The sequence below is a fragment of the Danio rerio genome, chromosome 14, assembly GCF_052040795.2.
Source record: "Danio rerio strain M-AB ecotype USA chromosome 14, GRCz13ab, whole genome shotgun sequence".
Lineage (NCBI taxonomy): Eukaryota > Metazoa > Chordata > Actinopteri > Cypriniformes > Danionidae > Danio > Danio rerio.
The window spans coordinates 12,139,517-12,154,992 of record NC_141034.1 but is presented as its reverse complement, the minus strand read 5'-3'; the positions used below and the strand labels follow the sequence as shown (position 1 = coordinate 12,154,992).

The window sequence follows — 15,476 nt, the reverse complement described above, 5'->3', positions numbered from 1 at the left end:
ACCCATGAGCTATCTGCACAGCTAGTATTCTTCAGCATATGATAAACTTTCGGTAAAAGTGGTCCGATCACACCGAACGCCATTTTACATTCCAAAATCGAACCACGCTGCCTTTTTTTTTTTTTTTTTTGTCGTTGGCAGAAAAAAAGTGTGGTACTGACAAAAGTGGCAACTGTAACACATCTTCAAAATCTTCCAAAAGTCGAGAACCTAAATGTCGCTTTTAGAAATACTGAACACTATATATTAAATCCAATAACAATTGCTTTGTTTTTTCAAAATCCTCCGATATGTCATGCTAACTTGTGAGGATTTAACTGCCATTATTTGTGTGGAAATGATAAAGCATGTATAAAAATGCTAACAAAAATAAGCAATTTTACGTTTTTACTATTATTATTATTTTTTTTTTACTAAGAAGAACCAGCATGTACACTTTTCTTATACAACTAAATTACTTGACATTTCTTAACAACAATGGAATAAATAAGTAAAACAAATAAAGAAAAATAAATCAAATCACATTTATTGTCACATCATCAGCAGCACGTGTGCTATGATGAATAAAAGCTTAGCTGCTGGCTCGAGACAGAGCAAAATACAAATAGAGCAACACAGAGACAGTGCAGAATACAACAACATACAACAGCACACTTCCAAAAAACAGGACAATGTAAAATTGGCAGTGTTGACAGCGATATGTACAACGAATAGGTGTACCCATAGCTGAAGACAGTATTGTTTCAAGTATGGATTGGTTAAAGTGCAGTGCATGCTACATATTGATGGTGTGCACTGAGGGGTATGGAAGAGTCTGTGTGAGGTGTGTTAAGTGTTCAACGGCCTTATGGTCTGAGGGAAGAAGCCTTCCTTCAGTCGGCTGGTGCGTGACCGGATTCTGCGGAACCGTCTGCCTGAAGGCAAGAAGAGAGAAAAGTCTATGGCTTGGGTGGATAGAGTCGTTGATGATTCTCTTGGCTTTCCTCATGCACTGCGTGGTGTAGATGTTCTGGAGGGAGGGAGGGAGGCTCAACTCCTACTACGCATCCAGCAGTTCGCACAATCCAATGCAGGCCTTTGCGATTGCCGCTGGTGCTGTTAACATACCAGGTGGTGATACAGCTAGTCAGGATGCTCTCCACAATCCAGGTGTAGAACGTGCGGAGAATATGGGGGCTCATTCCAAATCTCTTGAAACGCCCGAGGAAGAAGAGGCGTTGTTGTGCCTTTCTCAGCACGGAGTTTGTGTGAGCAGTCCATGTCAAATCCTCAGCGATGTGGATTCCAAGAAACTTGAAAGTGCTGACTCTCTCTACTGGCGTCCCGTTGATGGCGATATGAGTGTGTGCTTTCTTCTATCTCCTGAAATACACCACCAGCTTCTTGGTTTTGCTGGTGTTGAGCGAGAGGTGGTTTTCCTGACACCGCTGCGTCAGAGTGTGCACCTCCTCTCTGTAGGTCGTCTCATCAATATTGGCGGTAAGGCCCACCACCAAAGAAAAAGAAAAGAAAGAAAAAAAACACAGAGAAGAGGGTACATAATTATCAAATTACATACAAATAGATTACGCACAATTTACCAACTTTAGTTATTAACAAGAGTTATTAAATGCATTTTTACAGCTGCATGTGTTCAAAGTGTTCACATATTTTAAGCGTACATCATTTTTAAAGACAAAAAACGTTGCAGGTGTTACTTTTCTAATCACTGTTTCGTGCATGTGAGTGAGTGCTTGTGTTGAAGTAACCGTCACTAAGACCGTGAGGGTCGGAAGCGACTCCAGCTCCTTCTGCAGTTGGGAAGTTAAGACTATACTTTCAGGGATCATTTCTATAGTTCTTAACTAGGAAATGTGTTTCTAAAGTGATGAGTCTCCCAAACCACGATGATGATTCTTGATGCTCTTTTCTTAGCGTGAATCAGATGCAGAGAGATGATTCAATTCATGTGCTCTGGATCATTGATGAATGTTCCTCGTTGTGTCTCACAACAGAGGAGGAAAAGAGTATGAGCAGAGTGGCTCAAGATAAAATTGTTAATATCAGACTGAATCATCTAAGAATGCTCTTCAATAGGTCTTGTCGACGGTGCTAGCAAGGCTGGATATCGTATTGCTTGAGAAAGCATGATCTATATTGAATTTGATAACTAAAGCTCTGCTGTTCTTGACAAAGGAACTGCGATGTAGGTGTAGATTTTAACAACGTGCATCTAGATTGTGTATGCCAAAAATGTTACTGCATAGAGTAAAAATAAACTTAAGTCTACGATTCAACCACTAGAATGTTAATCCAAGAATATTTACTGAAGGAAAATCTATTGGTAGAAAACTAACCAAAAGTTGAGATTAATATGACGTGAATAAAAGCAGCAAAGGGAAAATAGAAATACATATTTCGTGGAAACCACATCCTAAAGAAATATCACATTAAACAAAACATTATTATTATGGTAGTGATGGGTGAAAATAGCCTTTCAAAGCTTCGAAACAAACCCATGAGCTATCTGCACAGCTAGTATTCTTCAGCATATGATAAACTTTCGGTAAAAGTAGTCCGATCACACCGAACGCCATTTTACATTCCAAAATCGCACCACGCTGCCTTTTTTTTTTTTTTTTTTTTTTGTCGTTGGCAGAAAAAAAGTGTGGTACTGACAAAAGTGGCAACTGTAACACATCTTCAAAATCTTCCAAAAGTCGAGAACCTAAATGTCGCTTTTAGAAAAACTGAACACTATATATTAAATCCAATAACAATTGCTTTGTTTTTTCAAAATCCTCCGATATGTCATGCTAACTTGTTGTGAGGATTTAACTGCCATCATTTGTGTGGAAATGATAAAGCATGTATAAAAATGCTAACAAAAATAAGCAATTTTACGTTTTTACTATTATTATTATTTTTTTTTTTACTAAGAAGAACCAGCATGTACACTTTTCTTATACAACTAAATTCCTTGACATTTCTTAACAACAATGGAATAAATAAGTAAAACAAATAAAGAAAACTAAATCAAATCACATTTATTGTCACATCATCAGCAGCACGTGTGCTATGATGAATAAAAGCTTAGCTGCTGGCTCGAGGCAGAGCAAAATACAAATAGAGCAACACAGAGACAGTGCAGAATACAACAACATACAACAGCACACTTCCAAAAAACAGGACAATGTAAAATTGGCAGTGTTGACAGCGATATGTACAATGAATAGGTGTACCCATAGCTGAAGACAGTATTGTTTCAAGTATGGATTGGTTAAAGTGTAGTGCATGCTACATATTGATGGTGTGCACTGAGGGGTATGGAAGAGTTTGTGTGAGGTGTGTTAAGTGTTCAACGGCCTTATGGTCTGAGGGAAGAAGCCTTCCTTCAGTCGGCTGGTGCGTGACCGGATTCTGCGGAACCGTCTGCCTGAAGGCAGCAGAGAGAAAAGTCTATGGCTTGGGTGGATAGAGTCGCTGATGATTCTCTTGGCTTTCCTCATGCACTGCGTGGTGTAGATGTTCTGGAGGGATGGAGGGAGGCTCAACTCCTACTACACATCCAGCAGTTCGCACAATCCAATGCAGGCCTTTGCGATTGCCGCTGGTGCTGTTACCATACCAGGTGGTGATACAGCCAGTCAGGATGCTCTCCACAATCCAGGTGTAGAACGTGCGGAGAATATGGGGGCTCATTCCAAATCTCTTGAAACGCCCGAGGAAGAAGAGGCGTTGTTGTGCCTTTCTCAGCACGGAGTTTGTGTGAGCAGTCCATGTCAAATCCTCAGCGATGTGGAGTCTTCTTCTTCTTCTTCTTTTTCGTTTAATGGCGGGTGGCAAACCAGCTTGAGGTGCATTACCGCCACCTACTGTGTTGGAGTGTGAGACTTCAATGAGTGGAAGGCTTATTACTTATTCTCTAAAAAAAAAAATAATAATAAAATAAAATAAAATAAAAAATACCTATTTTAAACCCTTTCATAGTAAATTATTAATAATAAACAATATTCATAATAAAAATCTAAATAAAACTAACTAAATAACCAAAATATAATTCTTTCCGATTAAATCCTGTAAAACAAACCTGTACTCCTCAAGAATTTTAGCAGATAATCATATACCTTTGTTTCTTTCTGAGCATTTTTAAAAATGTTAGTGATTGTAATGTCTGTCATGTCCAAATCTCTTAGTTTTATTTTAAACTGGTCCCTCTCTCTTCTATATTTTGTGCACTTGATTAATACATGTTCTATGGTTTCGATCTGTCCACAATGTCTGCAGCATTCTGTTTCCCTTTTCCCTATCTTGAATAGTGAATTGTTTAAATTGGAATGACCTATACGAAGTCTGGATATGACTGTGTCTTCCTTCCTGTTCCCATATACTTTCCTTTCTTTCCCCACTTTATTTTGTATATTATACAGATGTCTTCCTTTTGATTCTGAATCCCAGTCCTCTTGCCAAAGATTATTTACTGATTTATTTATAATATATTTTATTTCTGTTTTAGATAGCGGGATCTCAATATCCACCTCATCTTTCCCCAATGCTGTTTTTGCCATCTTATCTACTATTTCATTTCCTTCTACTCCTACATGAGCAGGGATCCATAAAAATTTTACTGTTACTCCTATTTGGTTTATTTTATTTATGTTTTGAAATATTTCATTTAGTAGATCCTGTCGTGTTTCTGAGGTCCCCATATTCAAACAATGTAGTGCTGAGTATGAATCAGAGCACACCACTACTCTTGATGGCTGATTTTGTTCCACCCACTGTATTGCCATTGATATTGCCATTAATTCTGTTGAGAAAACTGATATATGATTACTTAACCTCACTGAAACATTTTGTTTATTGTTAGGAATATATAGAGCTGCTGCTGTATAACCATTGTCTGGATTTTTAGACCCATCTGTATATATTTGTGTATAATTTAAATATTTTTGTTTTAGATATCGTCTTACTATATTATCTTTAGACAGACTCCTGTTCTTATCCTTAATTATACTGTGTATCTGTAAATCAACTTGTGGCACTTGAAACATCCAGTGAGGTGTATCTGGTATAGTTAATGTAGGTCCTATTTTTATTTGATCCAATCCTAATTTCCTGGCCTCCAATTCTGCATTCCACCCGAAACTCCTGTTCTTGCTATATTCATGTTCCCAACAGTTTTTGATTATTGCTTTTACTGGGTGTGTATCTGCATGCCCTCTTATAGTGCTCCAATATGCCATTTTCAGCTTAAGTGTTCTATACTTTATTGGTTGTTCTGCCATTTCCACCTGAATCGCTGGAATGGGCGATGTTCGAAATGCTCCACTTCCTATTCTTAATGCTTGATTTTGAATAACACTAATTTTTTGTAGCTGAGATTTAGATGCTGAGCAATATACTATACTGCCATAATCTAAAATTGGCCTTATCATAGCACAGTATATTCTTTTTAATGCATTTCTGGTAGCACCCCACTCTACTCCTGCCAAACATCTTAGAATATTTAATCGTTTTTTGCATTTATCTTGTATTTTCTTTATATGGGTTGTAAATGTAAGTTTTGAGTCTATCCATACTCCTAGGAACCTGATTTCTTGAACCTGCTCTAACTCTTGCCCATATAGATTTATTATGATATTTGGGGATTTCCTTTTTTTTGAGAAACACATCACTTTGGTTTTTTCTACAGACAGTTTAAAGCTCCATTTATTTACCCAATTTTCCACTTCATTAACTGCTTTTTGCATTTTTTCTTTAACATATTCTACGTTTCTTCCCCTTTTCCACAAAGCACCGTCATCTGCATATAAAGACTTGCCTATATCTTGTCCAACCGTTTCAAATATATCATTAATCATAATGTTAAATAATACCGGGCTGCATACACTACCCTGTGGGGTCCCATTATCTATAGAATGTATGCTAGAATAACTTGTTCCTACCCTTACCTGAATAGTTCTGTTAAACAAAAAGTCCATAATCCAATTGTACATTTTTCCTTTGATTCCCATATTATCTAATTTAATTAATACTCCTTCTTTCCAAAGCATATCATATGCCTTTTCGATATCGAAGAATATCCCTATTAACACCTCCTTATTCATCATTGCTTTCCTAATTTCAGATTCTAAACATAAAACTGGATCCATTGTACTTCGTCCTTTTCTAAATCCACTCTGATAATGATTTAAAAGATTTTTACTTTCTAACACATAATTTAGCCGAGATACTATTAACTTCTCCATTATCTTACATAAATTGGATGTCAACGCAATTGGTCTATAATTTGTTGCTACTGTATTCTCTTTGCCCGGTTTTCCAATTGGAATTATCACTCCATGTTTCCAAGTCATAGGAAGTTTTCCCACTTCCCATATTTTATTGAAGAGCTTTAGAAGTCTAATTAGTGATGTATCTGAAAGATGTTTTATCATTTCATAACAAATTTCATCTTTACCTGGAGATGTACATTTTAAATTCTGTATTACCTGCTTCAGTTCATGTATAGTAAAATCTGCATCCAATGTGTCCCCAGTTGGTAATTTTTGTGTTAATACATTTGGATTTTCTTTTATGATTTGTTCCCTTTTTATTCTCATACTGTCTGATAAGTTATTATTACTGTGAACCTTAACAAATACTTCTACCAACTCCTCTGCTTTTTCTTCATTGGTCATTATGTATTTACCTTCTTTTATTAAAGCTGGAATATTTTTATTTATTTGCTTTCCACCCATTTTCTTGATCATATTCCACATATCATTTATATCTATATCTGTGCCAATTTCATCACAGAATTTTCTCCAATAATTTCTTTTTGTTGTCCTTATTACCTTCCTTACTTCTGCTTGGGTTCTCCTATACTTTATAAAGTCGTCAAAAGAGTATGTCTTTTTAACTTTTTTTAAAGCTTTATTCCTGATTTTAATTACCTCATTACATTTTTCTGTCCACCATGGTACAGCCTTTTTAATTTTCCCCCCTTTATTTCTCCCTATAACCTCTTGTGCTGCACTACATAAAACTGCATTAATTTTGTTATTTGTATCTTCTATTTCCTCAAAGTTAAATTTTGTACTAAGCATTTTATTTTCACAAATCTCTTTAAATTTTTCCCAATTAGCACCTTTAAATCTCCATCTTGTCATTTTCTCCTCATGACATTCATCTACTTCTACCCCTATTGAACATTTTATAGGATAATGATCACTCCCTAAAGTACTATGATATAAGACTTCCCATTCACATTGCCTTGCTAAGTTATTGGATACTATTGTTAAATCTATGACTGAATTTCTTCCTCTTAATACATCCACTCTTGTTATTTTTCCATCATTTAAACATACTAACTCATTGGAATCTAATATTTCTTCTATTACCTGCCCATTTTGATCATTATTTACACATCCCCACAAGGTACTATGTGCATTAAAATCTCCGCACCATATTATGTTATCATGTCCCTCTATTCCTATATTTTTAGTTAGATCGATATTCAATCTCTTACAGGGGTTGTAGAAATTTATCACTCTTATGTTACGATTTTCTGCCCTTACATCTATTACTATTGATTCATATTCCTCGTTTACTTTTATCTCCCTGTATGCAACCCCTGCCTTAACTAAAGTAAGCACTCCTCCCCCATTTCCTTTTTTCCTATCTTTTCTTACTATTTCGTATCCTTGAACCACATAATTTAAATTGGGTTTTAGCCAAGATTCTTGTACACATATTACATGTGGTTTTATCTTAAAATCATCTATCCATTTTTTAAATTCTAATCCATTTGATATCAGACTTCTTGCATTCCACTGCAAGATTAAAAACACCATTATACTTCTCCACATGATGACTGAGAGATTGCTACATTCGTCTTTAGTTTCTCATTTATCTGTTCAACTGTTATTCCTACAACATTCAAGTACTTTTCCGCTGCTCTTAGAATTATTCTTGTTCTTTCTGTTCTACTTTCAGTTTGGGCCGAGCAATTTACCACTTCTACCATAAAGGTCAAAAATTCCATCTTATTTTGAATATTCATGGAATTATCTATTTCTTGAACCAAACACTCTTTTCTCATTTTTGTGTCTACAACCTTAACTTCTGTTTCTTTCTTTTCTTCCGTCTTAACCTTCTTGATGGCTTCTGCATATGTTATTCCTTCAGAGATCTTAACATTCTGAACTTTTACAGCACTTTTCCTCACCTGACAACCTCCATATCCCGCGCTATGTTCTCCCCCACAATTACAGCATTTTGGTTTCACACCTTCTTCACATTTTCCGTAGTCATGTTCCCCTCCACATTTTGCACATCGTTGTTTTCCTTTGCACACTACTGCAACATGTCCAAATTTTTGGCACTTGTAACACCTTAGCGGGGGGGGGATGAACAGTCTTACTGCATAGCTCATTAATCCAACATACACTCTTTCCGGCAGTTTCTCCTCGTCAAAGTGTATCATTATCGACAGACTGTCACTTCTCTCATTATTTCGGGTTATTTTTAGTCTCCTTGCATCTATCACTTTTGCTCCCGTAATGCTTTTCTTAATTGTTTCTACAGCTATATTTGTTGGTATTCCCGTAATGACTCCTCTCGTCCATTTCTTTTCTCCCATTATTTGACTAGTGACTTTTTGTCCTAATATAGACTTTAACCCTAAAGCAACTTTTTGTTGTTTGCTATCTTTACAGAAAATGATCATTTTCCCATCTCTCAGCATTTTTGCACTTTCTATGTTTCCAACTGTTTCTTTTAAAGATTTTGTCAGTTTCAAAGGATTCAAATTACTTGCGTCCCCTGACAAAAATTTCACCATTATTTTATACTCCTGCTTTATTTTGCTCACCTGGTGACATTCTCTCTCACTCTCTGTTCCTGAAGTCTGGCTCCAATCTTTTCTCCTTTTTCGCTTTTCTACTAAAGTCCACTTGCTACTTGTTTTTCTTTCATCTTCCCCGCCATCTAATTCATCCTCCATATCCAACTCACTTCCGGATTCTACTTCCCTTCCGCCCATCTTGGTCTCATTCACAACTCAGTGTTGCCACCCGCCGGTCTCCTCCGCTCCGGTCATTTCGGTTGCCCGCGATGTGGAGTCCAAGATACTTGAAAGTGCTGACTCTCTCTACTGGTGTCTCGTTGATGGCGATAAGAGTGTGTGCTTTCTTCTATCTCCTGAAATCCACCACCAGCTTCTTGGTTTTGCTGGTGTTGAGCGAGAGGTGGTTTTCCTGACACCTCTGCGTCAGAGTGTGCACCTCCTCTCTGTAGGTCGTCTCATCATTATTGGCGGTAAGGCCCACCACCAAAGAAAAAGAAAAGAAAGAAAAAAAACACAGAGAAGAGGGTACATAATTATCAAATGACATACAAATACATTACGCACAATTTACCAACTTTAGTTATTAACAAGAGTTATTAAATGCATTTTTACAGCTGCATGTGTTCAAAGTGTTCACATATTTTAAGCGTACATCATTTTTAAAGACAAAAAACGTTGCAGGTGTTACTTTTCTAATCACTGTTTTGTGCATGTGAGTGAGTGCTTGTGTTGAAGTAACCGTCACTAAGACCGTGAGGGTCGGAAGCGACTACAGCTCCTTCTGCAGTTGGGAAGTTAAGACTATACTTTCAGGGATCATTTCTATAGTTCTTAACTAGGAAATGTGTTTCTAAAGTGATGAGTCTCCCAAACCACGATGATGATTCTTGATACTCTTTTCTTAGCATGAATCAGATGCAGAGAGATGATTCAATTCATGTGCTCTGGATCATTGATGAATGTTCCTCGTTGTGTCTCACAACAGAGGAGGAAAAGAGTATGAGCAGAGTGGCTCAAGATAAAATTATTAATATCAGACTGAATCATCTAAGAATGCTCTTCAATAAGTCTTGTCGACGGTGCCAGCAAGGCTGGATATCGTGTTGCTTGAGAAAGCATGATCTATGTTGAATTTGAAAACTAAAGCTCTGCTGTTCTTGGCAAAGGAACTGCGATGTAGGTGTAGATTTTAACAACGTGCATCTAGATTGTGTATGCCAAAAATGTTACTGCATAGAGTAAAAATAAACTTAAGTCTACGATTTAACCACTAGAATGTTAATCCAAGAATATTTACTGAAGGAAAATCTATTGGTAGAAAACGAACCAAAAGTTGAGATTAATATGACGTGAATAAAAGCAGCAAAGGGAAAATAGAAATACATATTTCGTGGAAACCACATCCTAAAGAAATATCACATTAAACAAAACATTATTATTATGGTAGTGATGGGTGAAAATAGCCTTTCAAAGCTTCGAAACAAACCCATGAGCTATCTGCACAGCTAGTATTCTTCAGCATATGATAAACTTTCGGTAAAAGTGGTCCGATCACACCGAACGCCATTTTACATTCCAAAATCGAACCAAGCTGCCTTTTTTTTTTTTTTTTTTTGTCGTTGGCAGAAAAAAAGTGTGGTACTGACAAAAGTGGCAACTGTAACACATCTTCAAAATCTTCCAAAAGTCGAGAACCTAAATGTCGCTTTTAGAAATACTGAACACTATATATTAAATCCAATAACAATTGCTTTGTTTTTTCAAAATCCTCCGATATGTCATGCTAACTTGTGAGGATTTAACTGCCATCATTTGTGTGGAAATGATAAAGCATGTATAAAAATGCTAACAAAAATAAGCAATTTTACGTTTTTACTATTATTATTATTTTTTTTTACTAAGAAGAACCAGCATGTACACTTTTCTTATACAACTAAATTACTTGACATTTCTTAACAACAATGGAATAAATAAGTAAAACAAATAAAGAAAAATAAATCAAATCACATTTATTGTCACATCATCAGCAGCACGTGTGCTATGATGAATAAAAGCTTAGCTGCTGGCTCGAGACAGAGCAAAATACAAATAGAGCAACACAGAGACAGTGCAGAATACAACAACATACAACAGCACACTTCCAAAAAACAGGACAATGTAAAATTGGCAGTGTTGACAGCGATATGTACAACGAATAGGTGTACCCATAGCTGAAGACAGTATTGTTTCAAGTATGGATTGGTTAAAGTGTAGTGCATGCTACATATTGATGGTGTGCACTGAGGGGTATGGAAGAGTCTGTGTGAGGTGTGTTAAGTGTTCAACGGCCTTATGGTCTGAGGGAAGAAGCCTTCCTTCAGTCGGCTGGTGCGTGACCGGATTCTGCGGAACCGTCTGCCTGAAGGCAGCAGAGAGAAAAGTCTATGGCTTGGGTGGATAGAGTCGCTGATGATTCTCTTGGCTTTCCTCATGCACTGCGTGGTGTAGATGTTCTGGAGGGAGGGAGGGAGGCTCAACTCCTACTACGCATCCAGCAGTTCGCACAATCCAATGCAGGCCTTTGCGATTGCCGCTGGTGCTGTTAACATACCAGGTGGTGATACAGCTAGTCAGGATGCTCTCCACAATCCAGGTGTAGAACGTGCGGAGAATATGGGGGCTCATTCCAAATCTCTTGAAACGCCCGAGGAAGAAGAGGCGTTGTTGTGCCTTTCTCAGCACGGAGTTTGTGTGAGCAGTCCATGTCAAATCCTCAGCGATGTGGATTCCAAGAAACTTGAAAGTGCTGACTCTCTCTACTGGCGTCCCGTTGATGGCGATATGAGTGTGTGCTTTCTTCTATTTCCTGAAATACACCACCAGCTTCTTGGTTTTGCTGGTGTTGAGCAAGAGGTGGTTTTCCTGACACCGCTGCGTCAGAGTGTGCACCTCCTCTCTGTAGGTCGTCTCATCAATATTGGCGGTAAGGCCCACCACCAAAGAAAAAGAAAAGAAAGAAAAAAAACACAGAGAAGAGGGTACATAATTATCAAATTACATACAAATAGATTAGGCACAATTTACCAACTTTAGTTATTAACAAGAGTTATTAAATGCATTTTTACAGCTGCATGTGTTCAAAGTGTTCACATATTTTAAGCGTACATCATTTTTAAAGACAAAAAACGTTGCAGGTGTTACTTTTCTAATCACTGTTTCGTGCATGTGAGTGAGTGCTTGTGTTGAAGTAACCGTCACTAAGACCGTGAGGGTCGGAAGCGACTCCAGCTCCTTCTGCAGTTGGGAAGTTAAGACTATACTTTCAGGGATCATTTCTATAGTTCTTATCTAGGAAATGTGTTTCTAAAGTGATGAGTCTCCCAAACCACGATGATGATTCTTGATGCTCTTTTCTTAGCGTGAATCAGATGCAGAGAGATGATTCAATTCATGTGCTCTGGATCATTGATGAATGTTCCTCGTTGTGTCTCACAACAGAGGAGGAAAAGAGTATGAGCAGAGTGGCTCAAGATAAAATTGTTAATATCAGACTGAATCATCTAAGAATGCTCTTCAATAGGTCTTGTCGACGGTGCTAGCAAGGCTGGATATCGTATTGCTTGAGAAAGCATGATCTATATTGAATTTGATAACTAAAGCTCTGCTGTTCTTGACAAAGGAACTGCGATGTAGGTGTAGATTTTAACAACGTGCATCTAGATTGTGTATGCCAAAAATGTTACTGCATAGAGTAAAAATAAACTTAAGTCTACGATTCAACCACTAGAATGTTAATCCAAGAATATTTACTGAAGGAAAATCTATTGGTAGAAAACGAACCAAAAGTTGAGATTAATATGACGTGAATAAAAGCAGCAAAGGGAAAATAGAAATACATATTTCGTGGAAACCACATCCTAAAGAAATATCACATTAAACAAAACATTATTATTATGGTAGTGATGGGTGAAAATAGCCTTTCAAAGCTTCGAAACAAACCCATGAGCTATCTGCACAGCTAGTATTCTTCAGCATATGATAAACTTTCGGTAAAAGTGGTCCGATCACACCGAACGCCATTTTACATTCCAAAATCGCACCACGCTGCCTTTTTTTTTTTTTTTTTTTTTGTCGTTGGCAGAAAAAAAGTGTGGTACTGACAAAAGTGGCAACTGTAACACATCTTCAAAATCTTCCAAAAGTCGAGAACCTAAATGTCGCTTTTAGAAAAACTGAACACTATATATTAAATCCAATAACAATTGCTTTGTTTTTTCAAAATCCTCCGATATGTCATGCTAACTTGTTGTGAGGATTTAACTGCCATCATTTGTGTGGAAATGATAAAGCATGTATAAAAATGCTAACAAAAATAAGCAATTTTACGTTTTTACTATTATTATTTTTTTTTTTTTTACTAAGAAGAACCAGCATGTACACTTTTCTTATACAACTAAATTCCTTGACATTTCTTAACAACAATGGAATAAATAAGTAAAACAAATAAAGAAAACTAAATCAAATCACATTTATTGTCACATCATCAGCAGCACGTGTGCTATGATGAATAAAAGCTTAGCTGCTGGCTCGAGGCAGAGCAAAATACAAATAGAGCAACACAGAGACAGTGCAGAATACAACAACATACAACAGCACACTTCCAAAAAACAGGACAATGTAAAATTGGCAGTGTTGACAGCGATATGTACAATGAATAGGTGTACCCATAGCTGAAGACAGTATTGTTTCAAGTATGGATTGGTTAAAGTGCAGTGCATGCTACATATTGATGGTGTGCACTGAGGGGTATGGAAGAGTCTGTGTGAGGTGTGTTAAGTGTTCAACGGCCTTATGGTCTGAGGGAAGAAGCCTTCCTTCAGTCGGCTGGTGCGTGACCGGATTCTGCGGAACCGTCTGCCTGAAGGCAAGAAGAGAGAAAAGTCTATGGCTTGGGTGGATAGAGTCGTTGATGATTCTCTTGGCTTTCCTCATGCACTGCGTGGTGTAGATGTTCTGGAGGGAGGGAGGCTCAACTCCTACTACGCATCCAGCAGTTCGCACAATCCAATGCAGGCCTTTGCGATTGCCGCTGGTGCTGTTACCATACCAGGTGGTGATACAGCCAGTCAGGATGCTCTCCACAATCCAGGTGTAGAACGTGCGGAGAATATGGGGGCTCATTCCAAATCTCTTGAAACGCCCGAGGAAGAAGAGACGTTGTTGTGCCTTTCTCAGCACGGAGTTTGTGTGAGCAGTCCATGTCAAATCCTCAACGATGTGGAGTCCAAGAAACTTGAAAGTGCTGACTCTCTCTACTGGCGTCCCGTCGATGGCGATAAGAGTGTGTGCTTTCTTCTATCTCCTGAAATCCACCACCAGCTTCTTGGTTTTGCTGGTGTTGAGTGAGAGGTGGTTTTCCTGACACCGCTGCGTCAGAGTGTGCACCTCCTCTCTGTAGGTCGTCTCATCATTATTGGCGGTAAGGCCCACCACCAAAGAAAAAGAAAAGAAAGAAAAAAAACACAGAGAAGAGGGTACATAATTATCAAATTACATACAAATAGATTAGGCACAATTTACCAACTTTAGTTATTAACAAGAGTTATTAAATGCATTTTTACAGCTGCATGTGTTCAAAGTGTTCACATATTTTAAGCGTACATCATTTTTAAAGACAAAAAACGTTGCAGGTGTTACTTTTCTAATCACTGTTTTGTGCATGTGAGTGAGTGCTTGTGTTGAAGTAACCGTCACTAAGACCGTGAGGGTCGGAAGCGACTCCAGCTCCTTCTGCAGTTGGGAAGTTAAGACTATACTTTCAGGGATCATTTCTATAGTTCTTAACTAGGAAATGTGTTTCTAAAGTGATGAGTCTCCCAAACCACGATGATGATTCTTGATGCTCTTTTCTTAGCGTGAATCAGATGCAGAGAGATGATTCAATTCATGTGCTCTGGATCATTGATGAATGTTCCTCGTTGTGTCTCACAACAGAGGAGGAAAAGAGTATGAGCAGAGTGGCTCAAGATAAAATTATTAATATCAGACTGAATCATCTAAGAATGCTCTTCAATAGGTCTTGTCGATGGTGTTAGCAAGGTTGGATATCGTATTGCTTGAGAAAGCATGATCTATATTGAATTTGATAACTAAAGCTCTGCTGTTCTTGACAAAGGAACTGTGATGTAGGTGTAGATTTTAACAACGTGCATCTAGATTGTGTATGCCAAAAATGTTACTGCATAGAGTAAAACTAAACTTAAGTCTACGATTCAACCACTAGAATGTTAATCCAAGAATATTTACTGAAGGAAAATCTATTGGTAGAAAACGAACCAAAAGTTGAGATTAATATGACGTGAATAAAAGCAGCAAAGGGAAAATAGAAATACATATTTCGTGGAAACCACATCCTAAAGAAATATCACATTAAACAAAACATTATTATTATGGTAGTGATGGGTGAAAATAGCCTTTCAAAGCTTCGAAACAAACCCATGAGCTATCTGCACAGCTAGTATTCTTCAGCATATGATAAACTTTCGGTAAAAGTGGTCCGATCACACCGAACGCCATTTTACATTCCAAAATCGCACCACGCTGCCTTTTTTTTTTTTTTTTTTTTTTGTCGTTGGCAGAAAAAAAGTGTGGTACTGACAAAAGTGGCAACTGTAACACATCTTCA

At 37.5% G+C, this 15,476-nt stretch overlaps 1 long non-coding RNA gene and 4 other non-coding genes across 6 annotated transcripts in view; 4 read left to right on the top strand and 1 right to left on the bottom strand.

The window, feature by feature from the left end:
• LOC147840776 (uncharacterized) overlaps positions 1-15,476 on the bottom strand; it is a 1,215,461-nt gene that overhangs the window by 182,192 nt on the left and 1,017,793 nt on the right. The gene's annotated exons all lie outside the window — the stretch shown is intronic.
• Positions 1,807-2,022, top strand: LOC137487646 (small nucleolar RNA U3). The gene has a single exon (XR_015508135.1). It is a non-coding gene; the product is annotated as a small nucleolar RNA U3 (small nucleolar RNA).
• On the top strand, positions 9,610-9,825 carry LOC141377707 (small nucleolar RNA U3). The gene has a single exon (XR_015508127.1). It is a non-coding gene; the product is annotated as a small nucleolar RNA U3 (small nucleolar RNA).
• LOC137487653 (small nucleolar RNA U3) lies at positions 12,102-12,317 on the top strand. The gene has a single exon (XR_015508132.1). It is a non-coding gene; the product is annotated as a small nucleolar RNA U3 (small nucleolar RNA).
• LOC141377710 (small nucleolar RNA U3) lies at positions 14,598-14,813 on the top strand. The gene has a single exon (XR_015508134.1). It is a non-coding gene; the product is annotated as a small nucleolar RNA U3 (small nucleolar RNA).